Below are 17937 nucleotides of genomic sequence, written 5' to 3' on the forward strand. Positions count from 1 at the left end.
AGGTCCACAGGCCAGAACAGCCAAGTTTCTGCAAGGCCATCTTCCATAATTAGTGCCTGACCACTATGGAAATACACACAAGACATTTACTTTCTTTAGTGCAAAAAAAAAAAAAAAAATGTAAAGGGAGCTCAGGAGCTCTTCAAGATTCCCTGGGAAGCATTGTTCATTGAGAGGGGCCCAGACACACCAACCTTGAACCTTCCTCTGCCTGGGCAAAGGCTGGGAGAAGGGATGGTATAGCCCAGGCCTGAGAGGCTTTCCACAGCCCAAATTCCTGGGTTCATCCTAGCAAAAGATCCTGCATGGCCAGTGCAGGCGTCGCTGCCCCTCGGTCTCTGTGGCCAGCTAGTCCTCACATACTTCCCACTCCCAGAACACTTAGTCAAGCACATGCGGACTAGCCCCCCAGGCAGGTGGGTAGCTGTGCTCCCCTGGCATCACAGGTCTGAATTTTTGCACAGGTTCTGGCCTGCTTTGAGGGACCATCCTTTGGGTCTGTCAAATATGGGCTTCCTGGAAGTGTAGCTGAAGGTTATTAGAACTAACTAAGGAGCAATAGCAAGAATATAAAACTCAAACCTTGCCACCAGAGTTGGAGAATGTAAATAGGGGCAAGATTGAGAATGCGCTGGTGAGATTCAGAGGGAAGGATTTGAAATTTGAAGAGTTGCCTAGTAGCGGGTGGGGGAGGAGGAGGGAGTTGATCAACCTAGCAAGCCATACCTCCTGTGGGAAAGGGAGCTCTAAGTTTTGTCACATTTCTGGAGTTTCTATAGAGAAAATGCGTCCCCCCCCCAGGACAAATAAACAAATGCACAACGATGAGGATGATCAGGGCTAGGAATGGCACTTTCAAACCCCTTATTGGGCAAATGTCCTGGTTTTCAAAGGCAGAAACAAACCGTGAGGCTAAGATGCTAGCTTGAGATCACAAAACCAGTAAGTCCAGAAGCCAGGACCCAACCCAGGTGTACCTGGCCAAGAAATGCACAAAACACTTGCCTCTGACAAGGGAGGTCAAGTGGGATCTTAGAGACCTAATTCTCCAGGAGTCCAGGATCTGTCCAAACTCCTGATGGATGTTAGGGGGTGGGGTTGGTCATCCTTAGCAAAGGAGAAACTTACCTTAAACCTACTGCTGGGGAGGAAGTAGGGGCGGTCTTAAGTAGGCCAGGAGTGCCTCCCATTTTCTGCCAACCATAAGCACTAATAGTCTAGTTGTTTCCTATAACTGCCTTCCAGCCCCATACAACTACAAACCCTGGAGCTCAGAGCCCACCTGCATGTACTTCTTCACCTGGCACAGAGTGGATACTGAAGAAGCAGCTATGGACTTGGTCAGTGGTGCAATGCCCTGGCTCCTGGCTGTCATGCTGAATCCAAGCTGTCCTAGTTTCCTCATTTGGATCCATTTCTTTTTGGTCTTGGCTTAAAAAATCAGTCTGGTCATTAATAACTGTAATAAGAGCACTCTGGCTCAAGTCACCTGGGGTGGCCTGGAGCCCAGAGGCTCCCCTGGGGTGCTGGGTGGTGGACGCTGGTGCCCCTCTGTATGGGGGAGGGCCTCGACCTGACATACCTACACCTCCCAGGGCTTTTCTCATCTCACTCCCTGCCGCCACCTCCAGCTGTCCCTACCCACCGCCAGTGGGTAGAGCCCTGCCGGCCACCAAACCCACTTGAACGTGCCTTTCCCAGGCAAAACCCCCCAGATTCTGAAGAAGGGACTTGGGTTCGAGAAACCAGTGGAGAAAGCCGGTGGAGACAAACACGCTTTAGCTTCGGTTGTTGGAAATTCAGGCAGAATTCCAAACACCCTTCCAATTTTGTGTACAAGTATTTTCCTTTTTCTTTCCCTCTCTTCCTACAGTTTCCTGTTCTTTTAATATCTCTCTTCAATTTATTAATTTTTTTTTTTTTTTTTTTAGAGTTTCCAGACTGCCAGTGTCTCTGAGAGGAGAGGAGATTTTATACCTGAGTCATGGCATTCTGGTCAGAGGAGGGAAAACCAAGTTCAATTCAAATTGGCAACCTAATCCTAGTCTCATGGTCAGGCTCTTCCAGTTGCTGTTCCTAAGGTCCAGTGTGGTGCCACTAGCCATGAGCCGCAGCAGAAACTATGGCAGATGATGCTAGAGGAGAAATACATGAATGCAGTACAACTTTCTTGACTTGAGTTCTACTTGTCTGCCATCTGCCTTGTTTGTCACCAGTGAGCTAGATAATCAATAGTTGTAAAATAAAACCAGGCCGAGGAGGCAGAGAGACTTAACTAGTTAGCACTTAGGAAATCACCATAGTCTCTCCCTCTCCCACCACAATGACTATAAAGTGAATTAATATACCCTGATAGTTTGTTTGTTTGTTTTTTTAATCCTATTCAATGACCACTCATTTAGCTGCCTCCAGGTTTGGAAGAGTGCTCCAGGGGCAATTAAGGTCCAGAGGTCTTAGATTAACTGAAATTCAGGAAATGTACCTGATACCCCAGAAATTACCTTCCATGCCCAAAGTGAACAGATAGCTCAACAGGAATGAATATAGCTTTAGGGACTCTTTAAAACAATTTGTCCTGAATACCCACCTGGAATCTGTGTCCCATGCAGCAACTGACCAAAAGAGAAAAACGTGGTCATGTGGCTCCCTCATTCTCCTTGGTCAGGCCCAACATCAGGAGAGTAAAGAAGAAGGAAAATGGGGAAGTAAGTAGACATGGAGAGGATCTAGGACTGTGCTGTGTAGGAGAGGAAACAGAAAAAGTTTCCCTAAGCAACTCCCAAACCACAGGCCTCTGCACTCTCCTTCCTTGCTTTCTGCCTTTGCCTGTTCTGTCTCACCCCTCCTACCTTCTGCAAAAGCCTCAAATCCAAAATCTAAGGCATTTTCTCAAGAGTGTGAGCAAGCAGTCACCAGAAGCCTCTCTGTAGATGAAAAGTCCATGATACCAAGAAGCAAATGCTGAACCAGTGCTGAGAGGTGGGTTCAACAATAAGAATGTTTGGGTGGTGGAGCCCCTAGGGTTTCACTGCCAAAAGTTGAACCGTGGGTTTCCAGAGCCCACACTCAGTCCTCCCCCAGCTTAGGGGTAGGCAGTCTCTTTTGCTCCCTGGACAAACTCTGGTCCTGACAAGTGGAGAAAGGTCTGGGGTGTCACTTAGAAGTTAGGAACCAAGGTAATTCCTTTCTTGGTCTCCCTGGGCTTCAAAGCCCAGACTGAAGGGGAGTGCTTTGGGCTCAGTTTAGATGTTATTGGCAAGAACAGAAACTCAGGTCCAGTGAATCTGAGTTTAAGTCTTCTCAACCCTGGTGTGATGGGGCAAGAAAAGTGACTGCGAGGGACATATGTGTGACAGACTCTGGACTCCTCTGGTTGAGTAAGAGATTCCTGCTAACTTGGACTTTATCATGAACATTTTGGAGGAATAGGTATAAAGGTGCTACAGCTTAAAATGGTGTTCAAAGCTTTAATTCTTTAGAACTGGATTTTCCATCACTTAAATCACTCCCTGGGAAGGTATATTAAAGGCTCATGGAAGACAGCTCATCTCCCTCTTCAAGGTCAACAAGAGACCTAGCCCAGGCTGCAGGACCTCTCATCGTGTCATCAACTCTCAGGACATTGCTAGAAGCAAGAGTCTGGTAGTAAGGAAGCCTGGAGTTTGTTTGGACACACACATCTATGGCTCTGGCCAGGTCCCCCCCCCTCTGCACCTGTTTCCTTGGAGGCACACACGGTTTGGAAATACTCCTCTTACGGTTTGTGAAGATTAAACATTATACAGCCTATAAAATGCTTGACACTTAATAGGCTCTCATTAAAAGTAGTGCTTTCTCCCATGTTGTGGAGGAAGTAGGGGCAGGCAGATTTTATTACTTCTCTTTATTTAAAAAAACATTTTTTTTTTAAATTAAGTAAGTTCTATACCCAAGGTGGGGCTTGAACTCACTACCCCAAGATCAGGAGTCACATACTGTATGGACTGAGCCAGCCAGTCGCCCCTACCCCTCTTTTCTTGATGGAACAACTGAGGAGAGAGGTCCTGGAAGAGTAGCAGAGGACCAGCCTTAACTTCCCTGACTTCTCAGATTAAGCCCCATGGCCATGGGCCTCAGTCCTGCTGTGTGGTGGACTCTCAGTCCCTCCCCACCCTCCCACAGTGTCTTCCAGGAGCCCAGGCCCAAGCCTAGGTGAGCGCCAGGACGGCGGTGCCTAGTGCACCAAATGGAGCCCAGTCTGCTCTAACTGGACTCTGAAAATCTCTTGTGGTTGTAGGTCCCAGCGCAAGAGACTAAGTTCATTTGACAACCAAAGGGCAAGCAACTCTTGGTGCAAAGAGTGGTGGCTTTCCCAGGCCAGCCTTGCTACTTTGTCCTCTCCTCCCGAGCGTTCATTACACCAACTGGGAACAGGAGTCTAATTTAATTTCCCCCACCCCAAGCCCAGATTTATGGAGCAACCCCGGATTCTCAGAGCTGCTGCAAGGCTGCCGGAGGGGGTGGGGGGGCACTATGGTTTGGGGTCTCAGAATCCCTTAATGCCCAAATGCTACCCATTGGGCCTGGAGCTCCAGAACCGAGGGCCAGGAGGTGGTGCTTATTATGCAGGACAGGCCTTACTCCTTGCTTAAGGTCAAAGGACAGGCCTTGTTCTTTAAAAAAATCGCCAATCTAGCTTCACACAATTACCAAAAGCCAGAACAGACCCCAAATCTCCAGCCACCCCCAAAACCGCCCCCACCACACCTGAGGGCCTCTAACCAGTGGCCACCCCCAGCACCACCTTACTAGGGTTTAGAAGTAGATCCCAGAGAGATGAGAAGAAGCCAACTACCCCACAGGATGAGAGTAATATTCATTCACATCACCGGGAGAAGGTGGATGATCTGGAGCAGTGGCGGGAGGGCTGGCTTGCTGCATGGAAGTATTTAGCAGGTTCAGTGCTATTACCTCCTAACAGGGTGTGAAAAGTAATATGAATGTGAAATAGTGTGGGAAAATGGAGAGGTTCCAAAGTAGGCAGCGAGGCCCCTTCGCTGTCTGGCCTGAAGACTCCCGAGTCCCTGCTGCGTCATGCGCGGCGCCAGGAGGCGCTGCTACTGGGCTGGGACCACTGAGGGAACTTGTGGGGCAGGAATTAAGGACCGAACGAGGGGGGCGGGGCGCATAGAGACTACTACGGAAGGGGTGGGGGTGTTGGGGGCCAAGCTGGCAGCATAGAGGAGAAACCCCAGTAAGTAAAGCCTTGAGGGCTCTCCGTTCCTCGCCGCCGAGGTCGACACTAGGCAGCTTCTTGGAACTTCACCACCTCTCTCCTAAATGTACGGAGAAAGACTGACTTTTTACTGGTTACTAATTTTATGAAACAATCTATCAATCGGCTGAGTAAAGCTGACAAGAGGTATGTGAGGGCTTTCTGCAGGAGGTGGGAACGGAGGTGAAATGGCAAGGTCCTAGTTGATGGAAATTTCTCCAATCGATTCAGAACGCACAAACCCGACAAGCATCGCCACACTAGGTCCTGAAGACAAGGACTCCTCCTCGTGGTCCGAAAATAATCCCCCCACCCTGGCACACGGAGGGGTTCAGACTTTTCTACCTCCCAGGCCTCAACCCTCCCTAATTGCAGGACGCCCAAACCACAGACCGGCAAAAGGGGGAGACAGACCACAGGCCCCGTCCCCGCGCTAGGTTGGTGCCCAAGCGACTTGTCCTGGGGCGATGGCAGCGCGCTCCAGGAAGGCACTAGAGAAGACAAGGCCTGGGACCAGGGTGTCCCCTGAACAGCGTCGAACTACCTCTCAACCCCCACTCCAACCCCACTCCTACCCCCCACCCCCCGAGCCGGGCTCTGGACCGTTGCCAGGTGTCTGTCCTCCAGACGCGAATCCTCTCTGTTACCACCAATTAATGACTCTGCACGCGGGGCCCGGCTAGCTAGAGTAGCATTCGCGGCCCAGGAGGCCGAGGTGTGAATGCCTCCCTTTGGGATAGGTGCCACTGCACTTGTTGGGCGCACTGTCAGTTTGGAAACGCGCGTGGCTGCAGTCTCACATTTTCTGCGTTCAGGGCCTTGGTGCCGGAGAGATAGCCGGCCTCCCTCTTGAGAACGTTTCCCCAGACCAGACCGTTTCGGAGCAGTTGGGTGACAGTGTAGTTGGCTGCAGATGGTACCAGATTTGGAACAGACCCCTGGGATAGTCTAATTCACCAGTACTAAGGCGTGTTCAAGAACTGGTGGCCGCGGTCACCCTGGTTTTCTCATGCAAATCAATAGACGTTCTAATAAATCGAAGTTCCAGGACCTGATTTTGAGAGGGGCGCTAATGAAAGAGGAGTGTAGGTAGGGGTGTGTGTGTGTGTGTGTGTGTGTGTGTGTGTGTGTGTGTGAGCGCGCAGGGACAGACAGAAGCAAACGCTCACGCGGCGGGAGGGTGGGGAAAGCGGGGGCCTTGTCCGCCCGCTAAAGCCTTCGCAAGTCTCCAACTCAGGCTTCTATCTTCGAGGCCTGAAGTTCACGACTCGGGCCCCGCATCCCTCCTCCCGGGAGCAGGAAGGAAAGAATGCACGGCTCGAGGTGTAGTCGTCGCCTGCGGCTCCAGCACTTCGGCCCCCGGCCTCCTCCGTGGGCGCAGGCAGTGGGACCTGAGCTCGCAGCTCCTCCCCCGGGCTCCGCGCGCCCCAGCCCTACACTTCGGGCCTGGCGGCGGCCGGCCAAATCGCCTTTCTTTCCTCCCTTCCCCCGTGAGCTCACTTCCTCCCCGCGCCGCTCCCTTGCGTCAGCAGGAACGGGCTCCTGGGCCGGCCGCAGCCGCAGGGCGCACGGGACTCGGGCCGCGGCGCCTTCTCCGCGCCCCTGGACTTTTCCTGGGGCGACGTCCGTGGGCTGAGAGAAATCCTACTAGCAGGAAAGGAGAGGTCGAAACCTCTGCGAAGACAGGAAATGGCTTCATTCGTGGCCAAACTTAAGAGCGCGGGCAGGAGCGCAGAGAGGGCCAGGCCCAGCCGGGGAGATCCATTGTGATACCCCCCCTTGACTCGGGCCCAGCAGCCTGTGTCTCGCTTTCTTTTTTTCCTCCCCCGCCCCTTGTCCCCTTGTTTCTCCTTTAGTTTTCACATGTGTTAAAAAATTCATATGCAGGCACGTTTAAAAAGCAATTTCGCATTTTAAAGTCGGCAGCAGCAGAGGGAGAATTACAAATAGGATTGGATTTAATTAGCTGGTAATTCTCCTCTCATGCCCCCATAATTAAACAGAGATTCTAGAGCTGCTTCAGGGCTCACAAGTGATTATTACAAGCATATTTTACATTTACATTAAAGTCCTGTCCCCGGGGTGTAATCCAAGATCTGGCTCCATTTATTCGGATTTCGAACCTGAGCGCTGAAGCCAGAACATTGCTCCCCAGCTATATTGTGGGACGGCTTGTGGGGGCTGTTGTTTAGTTTCCTTGGCTGATTTTTTAATTTTGTTCAGTTCTCTTTCCGGGACGTAAGGAAAGATAGCCGAAGGCTGGGAAAGCCTCCAACCTCAGGTCCCACTGAGAACTCACGCCAAAAGAATTAAACAAAACAAAACAAAACAAAAAAACCCACCCCTTTTAAAAGCGTGAAATTGTGCAAAACTCAGAGCCACCTTGGTGGTTCCCCACCACACACAGAGGGGGCACATCCAGCCCAAGTACGATCTTCAGCCCCGACAGCGGACCGGATCCGGTCACCCTACAAGTGGACTCTGTTTCCTTATAGAGATCCGGAAGCCCCGTTTCATGACTATTCAACCTTTCTACTCCCGCGATCTCTTCCCCCCCATTTCATCTTTTTCTGTCGCGGTGATTGTACCAACCTTCCTCCCTCAACGATTCCCTGTGAACTGTCGCTAGTTCCCTAGCTGAGCCACAGCCTCTGTACAGGGACGCAGCCCACTCCGAACTCCAGAACGGCACTGAAGAAGGCCTGGAACAGCGTTCTCCCCCGTACAGCGTAGAACTACACCCCCCTCCCAACCCCAACCCAACCCTTGCGCGCTCACCTTGGGACTCCGCGGGGCTAGCTGTCCCCCACCCCGCCGCCACCGCCTGACAGTTTCCAGGCTCTGAGCGAAGCGCGTGTCCGTGTTGTCACCAGATCCACGAAGGCTTTTGATGAGAGCTGCTTCCCTTTTGAAAACACCATTCCCTTTCCCCGAGAGAGAAGAATCTATTTTTCTGGACTGGTTTAAATACACACATACGAAAAGTATATGTGTTGTGAAAACATCAGCCTTCAATAATTGTCTTGGAGTCGAGTAAAGACTTTCAGGAAATGATGAGATAGGCCTGCTCAAGTAACCCATCCCCCAGATTGTCATTTCTCCGGCTACCTCTTCTCTTGCCTGGTCCTCTACATCATTTTTCTTTCCTTAAAAACTGTTCTTACGGCGACCTCCTTCTTATTTATGTTTTTATCTTAAACAAGAGATCCCTGGAAATAACTACCTAACCAGAGGAAAAGAACTCACCACTCCCAGTGTCACTAATTAGTGGCACATGCTGGCTAGGTACCAGGAGCATCTTTGAGCCTAAGTCTTCTCATCTGGAAAAAAAGTGGTTAGAACAGGTAAGCTCTAAAGGCTTATTTCCAGTCTTAAATTCAATACTTTTAAGAAAAAAAAAACTTTTCTTCTTACTTCTGAACGGTGTGTGTGTGTGTGTGTGTGTGTGTGTGTGTGTGTGTTTCCAGTAAATGTTCTGTCCAAGATGCAGATGAAGAGGACATTTTAGACTTCTAACAGTGCCCTCTTTGGCTGGTTCCTCCCAACCCAGCCTTTCTCTCTGGGCATGGAAAGAGAACACCAGGTATAGGTCTCCAGAACCCAGCCACCATCCAAGTCCACTTATGGTCACATGATTCATTAGGAACCTTAATCCTCATCTGACCTGGCCAATTCAAGCACCGCCAGGGAAACCCCATAAAACCAGCCAAGAGGCTGGCCAACATATGCACACACTAATTAGAGTTATTGTGGGCCTTTGGCTTCCAGTCTAATGAAAAGCTCCAGGGCTTCAGGGGGCAGAGGGTTTGGGGTCCTTTTCACCAACCAATGCCCTTTGGTCCTACAAGCGCATCAGTTGAACACAGTGGGTGATCTGAAAGCTAACCCCTTGCAAGCTAACCACAGCCACTAAGACTGAAAGCTGGCAGTGGGTCCCTAAGAGGGACAGGCAAGAATCTGTTCAAAGGAGATAAAAGGAATTAGCAGTGAGCTTTTCTTGTTATCACTGCACCTAGTTTTATTATGAGAGAGAGGAAGGAGAAGCCCAAAGTGAAAGAAGAGAAATTTTTAGCATTTATACACTTAGCAACCCTCTCCCTGAACACACACACACACACACACACACACACACACACACACACACAGAGTAATGACTACAATTTATTAAAAAAAAAAAAGCTGAAGATACTTCCAACCCCATTTACAAGGATAAGGCGTGGTGAGGAGGAGAAGCATGTGGACTTGAGCCAATTTAGCAACCACAATTCTGGCCAGGTACCAGGAAGTCACAGAACACCCTAGATAGAACTGGCTCCATCCCGGGCAAGGGGCCCTGTGCCTGGTACTTTTCCTACAAGAGGTGTTCTCTTCTCCATCCACATCTGCCTCCTCCATAGTGGATGGTCAAGGTCAGTCACTGCCAGCCAGCAAGACCTTTGAGCCTCTCTGAGAACCACACTGATATAACTGAAGGTGCCCCCTGCTCTGTATAGGGAGCAATCAACTATGGCTTTATCTTCATCTCTCACTGAATTATAAAGGACAAAATATCTAAGGTTCTCTCAAGTCTACATATGCTTACTTATTACACTGCCAAACTTATCTACTGTTTTATAATACATATGCATGTCCCAATCCCTTTCCCCATTATTTATAACCCATTCAAGATATCTGCAGGCTAGAACATGGCAAAACCTCCCTTATAGTAGGAGGAAATTTGTTACTTATTTGATGCTAACAGTGTAGTCCTTTCTAAGTTGTGTTCCAATGTGTTTGCCTCAAAAAATGAGGAGCCACATCCCCACAACTCTAGAATGGTATAACCTCACTCTTTCTGCTTGCTATTCTCCCTTCCCTTCTTCCCTGTTTCTTTATTCTTTGGACTCAGCCACAGAGAAAAAACAACCCAGTTTGGAGCTTTAGAAATGATTTGTTCTGCATGTGCCCCATCTTCTTTTTCCCAGGTACTTTTAATTACAATCAGGAGGCATCTTACACCCTGGCCAGATTGTATTTGGTGAGATCCTCTTCTAAAATTCTTCAAAGCTTCCAGGGATCTCTCCCCCCACCGCCAAGCCCTCCAGACCCGCAAAATGGATACAAATGGAATAACTTGCATCATTCTAGATCCATAGAGATTATATTCCTATTTGCTTTTCTATGCATTAGGAAGCTCAAGAAGGATGTTCAAGAAATGAACAATGGGAGAAGCACCTGGACAGATACTGAAAGAGACTATTCACATGTACATTTTGTAGATTTTTGAACCATGAGAATTACTGCCTATTTAATCTGATCAGGATATATATGAGAGATGCTAGATGCTAACTATATTTAGAGATAACATCACACATTAGGGAGGAGGATCTAAAGGAGATCTAGAAAAAAAAACAATAAACTTTCTGTTTTGCTTAATTGGTCATAAGCTAGAACTATGACTAGAAAATAATATTTTATGCAGATTTATGCAGAAGTATAAACCTTTAGGTGAGACAAAATGCACACTACTCCTCTCTTCAAATATTTCTATCCTATTCCCAGATGTGAATATATGTCAGTTTAAAGCTATTTGCTACTCTAGTTAAGTCAGGTTTTACTGGGAACACAGACTTGCAGGACTGGCTGAGCCCTCAGTCCTAAGCACAAAGGTTAAGCGAGAGCACAACTGTAAAAGGACTGATGTTTCCTAATAGACACTTGAAAATGGACAATTTTCCTCCCTTGTATGAGGAGGACAAAATCCTTCCCTAGAAATGGCTGCCCCTTGGTGGCTCCCCCTCCAAGCATATCCTTTCACTCCGCTGAGGGTGGGCTAACCACTTTGCCCTAGGATGTCTGCCCTTTCCCTAAGCTTTAACCAGGTGCAAAAGTTTTTATTAGGCAAATTCTACTCAGGAAACAATGTTTTAAGCCTAAATCAAAAAAAGGAGGGTATAAATTCCTTTAGTGATGTTAACACACCCCTCCCCCCGCTAAGGTCATTAGATGGCCCTTGAATGCTAAAACGACTTGGAAGTTCAAACTGCTGTGCCTTTAAAAAATAAGCAAACAACTCCACCCTACTAGGGGATGCAGCTCATCAGCTAACACTAGTGTTTACATCTCCTGCAGTTTTTCCTGTTGCATAGTTCCTGCTAGTAAACAACCTAAACCGATCTCATGGCAAAGGTCAAATTGCAAGATTACAGGGACTTTTAAAAAACTCTTATTTGGGGGCACCTGGGTGGTTCAGTTGCTTGAGTGTCTGCCTTCGGCTCAGGTCATGATCCCAGAGTCCTGGGATCAAGCCCCGCATCGGGCTCCCTGCTTGGTGGGAAGGCTGCTTCACCCTCTCTCTCCCCACCCACCTCCGGCCTGGTTGTGCTCTCTCTCACTCTCAATCTCCCTCTCAAATAAATAAATAAAATATTTAAAAAAAAACCCCTCCTACTTAAAGGTATGCTCTAGGGGCACCTGGGTGTCTCAGTCATTAAGTGTCTGCCTTCGGCTCAGGTCATGATCCTGGGGTCCTGGAATAGAGCCCCGTGTCAGGCTCCCTGCTCCGCAGGAAGCCTGCTTCTCCCTCTCCCACTCCCCCTGCTTGCGTTCCCTCTCTTGCTGTCTCTCTCTCTCTCTGTCAAATAAATAAATAAATAAAATCTTTAAAGAAAAATAAAGGTATGGTATATAGAAAACCACATGGGGAATAATCTCAGTTCTACCCACTTGTGTTAATAAATCTTCCCCAAACACAAAATCAGATCACCTTTTCCCACGAAAACAGGTGGTTAACTATGTGATTTCCAAAGACGTACTCGTATATTGGAAATTAGGAGAGATTTCAGAAGATGGATCAGGATAGAGAACTGATCAATGCTTGTGAAAATCCCAAAAGGTGGCATTTGGGGAAAAGGGGTGGCAGGAAGGAAAAGAAAGGGAGTTGAAAAGAGCCCTTGGTTTCCCCAGCTGTTTGCAGAAGTTGAAACATATGGTGCCAGGGTTTTCCAAAGATGACAAGGGATAGAAAATAAAATTATTTTTTTCTCTAAGGCATGCCTTTCCCCCCAAATATACATCTTCAGGCTGGAGGCATTTTTTTCCTTCCAGAGGGAATGAGCAGAGGTCACTTAGAACCAATTCTCATCATTTAGTGAAAATAACAGAGTGATTATGGAAGCAACAGAAGAAGTCAAGGTGTTCCTGCTAAAAAACTTCAAGATCAGGCCTGGCCGGGAGTGGGGATATCCAAACCGGTTCTTCATATTTCACGTTTTATAGACAGAATTTTCCCTAAAGGATATACTTTCATTAGGTCATAAATGCACCAACAGAGGAGAAAGAAAGAGGGGCGTGTGTGTGTGTGTGTGTGGGTGGGGGGGTGGGTGGGTGGGTGTGTGTGTGCGCGCGCGCGCGCGCACCTGGCACGGGGGCGCGGGCGTGCGAGTCCGGTCACGATGAGAGCTAGGGGCGGAGGTGTGTGACACCCCGAGGACAGAGTTCAGGGACGGTGACTTGAGACCAGACTCGGAGAGGCTTCCTAGGGCTTCCGCTTAGCCTTTTTAGTTCTTACATTTCCCTTAGGTTCCACCGAAGCGTCTAATTGCCCCAAGTCCAAGTACTTACTTGCCTAAAGGCCACAAGAAGAGGGATGGGGGAGAGAAACGTGTTTTTTCAAAAGTTTGTTAAAGATTTAACTCGGGGAAAACTTTTAGTTGGGGCCTCAGCACCTGAGCCTAGACGGCAGGGAAAGGGGTTGTCTGAAGACTTTCGCTTCCCGCTGGACCCGATTCCTGGACTGGAGAAGTTTACCTCTCTCAACACCCAAGGGATGCGACTTAGTGCTCTCAAAGGCGAATGCTAACCACGTCTGGGCTCCCTGTTGCCAAGAGAGAAGGCTGCAGACAGAGAATCGCCCTGTCTCAGCTAGATAAGCCACGCTGGCTTCTTTCAGAGCATTTCTTAAAAGTGAGTCGGAGTTATGCAACCAGCATAATTAGCCTCTATCGAGTCCCGAAGAATATTTAAATCCACAGCACTGTTTTCACACCTAGAAGTCAGTGGCAGTTTCGAAATTATTGTAAAACACCGCCCGGATGATATATTGTCTGTCGAGGCCAGATTAGCAAGACACGCGCGCATACTCTACGTTTACATCACACCCTGAAAATGCGGAGATGTTTGGATAGGGATTTACACGTGACAGAGAAAAACTGGAACGATTCATTATCTCTCTTTTTTGATTACCTGTTTCTAAAGAAAGCACTGGCATCAAGGACGAGTTAGGTAATGTGAACCAAAAGGCACGCAGGTCTCCCAATCCCAATTCGTAGTTCAAGGAAAACTGCCTTTAACTGACACTGTATATTCCTCTGCTCCTCGCGAGCTGCCCCCAAGAGTATTTATTCCTAGGTAGGGCTGGAAACAAAACAACTAACCCGGTCTGCGGCGTAAGAGCGCGCTCCAAGATGGACTGCCGGAGAAAGGCATTTTGACCCCGATGGAAATTAGTCATATTGACAGACGCCCGGGGAAGGTAAATTACCCAGCGCGCTGACGTTACGCAGAAGCGCGCCCTGTTGCGACTCCGCCGCGGCGCCCAGGGGCCAGAGGCTCCCAGTTGGTTTCCCCAGATTCCGACAAAGCCCCGCTTTGCTTCTCTGGGCCTGGGATTTCAGCGTGAAGGCACGGAGAGAGCGGTGAAAAGGTGCTAGGGAGGAACAGGGCAAGAGAAAAACCAAAAAAAGTAGTGGGAAAGAGAAGTGCTGCGCCAAAGCGCAGGGGAGCTGTGGAACCCAGAAGAAAACGAGTAAAATCCGCAGGGGAAGGAGTGAAGGAGGAGGCGGGGGGGGGGGGGGGGGGAGGGGGGGGGGGGTGGGAGGGTGGGGGAAGAGGACCGCGCAGCTCAGGGCTCCCAGGTCCGCCACTTGGGAGGTCCCGGCCCCAATGCTGGCCGGGCCAAACGTCCCCCCGGGAGGCTCGCCGCTCGGGCGGGGTCACAATTACACCTCGGCTCCAGGCGAGGACTTAAAAACCAAGTGGCGGGGGCTGCAGTCTGGAAGCAAGGCCCTGCGGTCATCAGAGGGGGGCCGGGCCAGTGCGCAGGAACTTTTTACAAGGCGTATGAGTACAAGGGGGAAAAAAAATCAAAATAAACCACTTTCATCCAGCGTGGGCCGTGAAAATAGAAGCTGCCTTATAAAGGGGGCGATCGGGAGTTTTGAAATTTAGTGTGTGTTTTGCTTTTATATAAAGGGTTTTGTGGTTTTACCTGATAACCTAGGGGGAACTGTGGGGGAAATAACTGCTAAATTTTTTTTTTCGGAAGAGGGCTGTAATAGAAATTCACAGGTTTCTCCCAAATCAGCTTGTGTCCCAGGACTGCAAACAACTGCATACATCCATACAGATCATTACAAACTGGGGACAAAAATAGTTGCGTGACCGGATTATTGTTGACGTAAAGTGGGATCCAGTGGTCCCACTTTCTTTTTAAAAAAGTGAGTCTTGAAAACTGAGTCTGCAGAGGAGGCGGAATGGAAAGCGTCAAATAGTGTAACATCTCATTTTACCAGAGACTGGACTGGAAGGCTTCTCAAGAGTAACCAGCTCAGGGCGCAAAGACTAGGCGAAATTCGCCCGGCCGCTGCAGTGAGGGCGTCCAGCCAAGCCCGGGCTCTGTCCCTTGGCTCAAAGAAAGGGACCCGACAGCCGGCCCCCTCCAGTGCAGGGCAGGGCTGGGTCGGGGGGAGGCGGCTACCTCCTCCTGGACTTGGGCCTCACGTCTGCGGTATTTTTAGCTTTTCTCTCTGTTCCCTAGAGGCTCTTTTGTAAGCCAAATGGAGGCTCTCCAAACTGCCCTCACTGGGAGGGGGTGTGGGAGTAGGTGGAGGCGACTGCACGGGGATTTTGAAAGAAAAAAATTACTTACGTTTAAATTAAACCAAAACTCTCTAGGTTTTTGTCCTCACTGCCTTTTCTCTCTTTCGCTCCCCCCGCACCCCCGTCCCGGCCCAAGTCTGTGGGAACACAAGTTCCATAATTAAGTGGACCATGGGGGTAAGGATGGGTGGGATCTAGATGTTCGAGCAGAATCAGAGTGTCGTGCGCCTTCCTTTCTGCCTTTCAATCCCGCTCTCCCGGCCACTACGGCTCCCCCGGAGCCGGCCTAGGAACCTTCCGGAAAGGGAAGGGAGGAGGGGAGGAATCTCCGTTGCCTTCGAGGAAGCAGGGACACGCGGCATTTGTTTATTTTTTAAATAAAGGTTTAAAGTAAGTGCAAATGTTTTTGCAACGGAGTTTCGCACCCATTGTGTGCCCAGGGATGCGAAACTCAGGTCCCAGACTCACAAATGGACGGATGTTTATTGCATAGAAAGCCGGGTCTCGCTGCGCCCCCTCTCACCTTGGAGATGCCCTAGCCTCGCTTCCCCGCCGAGGCCGCAACCGGGACTTTCCCTATCCCGCTTCTCCCCATCCAGGACCAGGCTGGACCCCTGCTGGCTCCCGTGGCTCGCCTTCAACCCACTTCCCGATCCCCGCAGACAGCCCCCCCCCCCCCCCCCCCCCCCCCCTTCTCAGGCTCGGCGCTGCCCCTCGAAATTGCCCAGGCTGGCGTGATGGCGCTCCGCTCTGGAAAACTAGGGAGGCAAGCGGGAGCCAAGCGCCGGTGCTCTCTGCTTCCGCCTTAGGTTCAATTAACCGCCCCCCCCACACACACACAACCCCGCCCCACCGGGAGTGTTGGGCCTTGTGGTCCACCCCCGCTGTCTGGGGTGCTCCACGATGCCCCCACATCCCGGACGCCGTGCCTCTACCCACCGGATTGCCTTCGGGGCCCCTCGGTGCTGTGTCGACGCCGCGGCGCTGTGGGTCGCGCGAGCAGGAACCGCCAGGCAGCGGGGTAGCCCAGCGTGTCGAAGATGCTCAGAGGAGGAAGCGCAGAGAAAAAAGAAGGGGAAGGAAAGGGGGGTGGGGGACCTGACATACACACAAGCACGCAAAACCAACTTTGGTGATGGACTTTTTCAGTTTCACACGGAGGGACCTGTAGTATCTGGAGAAGGTTTTTGAAGACGTTTAGGAGGGAGGGTGAGTTTTCTGCTGAGAAACTCAATCTGCCATACAGTAGCGGCCCCATCTGGGATCTGTCACTGCTGACAGCACCACAGGGCACAGACGTGATCTTCTGCACAGCCTGCACTCCCCGAAATACCCTCCTTAATCAAAGGATGTCTGCGCGCCGCAGCTCAGCTGACCGCGCCGGGAGCGGAACGGCCAGCGAATTCCACCCACCCCCCCGCGCGCCCCCTCCCCACGGACACAGCCGTGGCCCCTCTCCTCTAACCAGCACATTAATTAAAAGCGGAAAAGAGACAGAGGCTGATGTCATTGCTCTCAGAAGATCATAAACGTAAAAGAGTCATCCTGTGAGAATCCCTGAAAATGACTTTAATGAATAATTTCAGAGACAGTTATGGCTTTGGGTAATTACTGAGCGAGAATATGAAAACCAGATTTGCAAAGCGAAGGCGATGGTCAGGCGGCCTGGCGGCCACTTTCTCCCATTAAAACCGCACCGGCTTTTCTTCACCGCCAAATTCTAGTTACAGACTTCGGATGCATTTTCTTCCTTAAAAAATAAAAGCAACAAACACACATTTTTCTTTTCCTGCGTTTCTGCCTTATCCTAAAGACAAAACTGTCAGCTCAAAGAAACAACAGCCCATTTTAAATAGAAGTCAATCATGCACTGGCTTCAGTGGCCATTGGCTTCCATCTTTTCAGGAAGGAGGTATTAACGGCTGCTTTGATTTAGAATGATGTCTCTTTTGGCCTCTTCTTGAGGCAATGTACTTAATAAAGGTTGAAAACTCTTTCTGCCCCCTAAGTAAGAAACTGTTTTTAAATCCTTTCAGCTGGTGAAGCAGCAAACAAGTGAACAGCGAATGACCCCACTTCTTACAGAAAAATCTGCAGGTCTCCCTGACTCTAGTTCTTGTTCCCCACGATAATTTGGTTCTACAATAAGGAAAGATATTTTGAAATACTCCATCTGGTCACAGGGAAGCATCAGGTGGGGTCTGGCTGTTCGTAATTAGTTGTTCATTAAATATACTATTTGAGAAAACTGGCTTATTGGGGAAGAGATTGCTGAGTACCCAATCTTTTATATGAACGGCTTAGCTGCTTGCAAGCCTGTCTCCTTTGCTTGGAAATACAAACTGGGATTCTCTGGGAGTGTGGCCCAGGTGGATTCATTACATCTGATTCGAGTAAAAATTCATTTATGCTATATGCACAAAAGTATTGATAAAAGGTAATGTTTGCCTACCTTGTTTTGAGCAATGCAGGTTTTTGTTGTTGTTACTTTTGAGTCTGTATCATTCGGAAAATTTCCTAGTTGCCTGAGTAGACTCCATCATTAAGGAAGATCATGGGGAAGCCACTTACCAGCACTGTGGGAAACTACATTGTGCAGCTATTACCTGCCCCTCCCCCCTAAAAGTACAGGTAGGCCCCTCCTTCTCCAGTCATCAGATTCAGCTGTCTAAAGCCTTCTCTAGGGGCGCCTGGGTGGCTCAGTCGTTAAGCGTCTGCCTTCGGCTCAGGTCATGATCTCAGGGTCCTGGGATCGAGTCCCACATCGGGCTCCCTGCTCGGCAGGAAGCCTGCTTCTCCCTCTCCCACTCCCCCTGCTTGTGTTC

The 17937-nt window shown here is 49.6% G+C and overlaps 1 long non-coding RNA gene across 1 annotated transcript in view; it reads right to left on the bottom strand.

Moving 5' to 3' along the window:
* LOC112826223 (uncharacterized) overlaps positions 1 to 16253 on the bottom strand; it is a 34922-nt gene extending 18669 nt beyond the window's left edge. Inside the window, exon 1 of the long non-coding RNA XR_012378083.1 lies at positions 16052 to 16253. This is a non-coding gene — a long non-coding RNA (uncharacterized lncRNA). The remainder of the gene's footprint in view (positions 1 to 16051) is intronic.
* Positions 16254 to 17937: the final 1684 nt, after the last annotated feature.

Source organism: Callorhinus ursinus, unplaced genomic scaffold, assembly GCF_003265705.2.
Source record: "Callorhinus ursinus isolate GAN/ISIS: 27379988/994484 unplaced genomic scaffold, GSC_fseal_2.0 scaffold4, whole genome shotgun sequence".
NCBI lineage: Eukaryota > Metazoa > Chordata > Mammalia > Carnivora > Otariidae > Callorhinus > Callorhinus ursinus.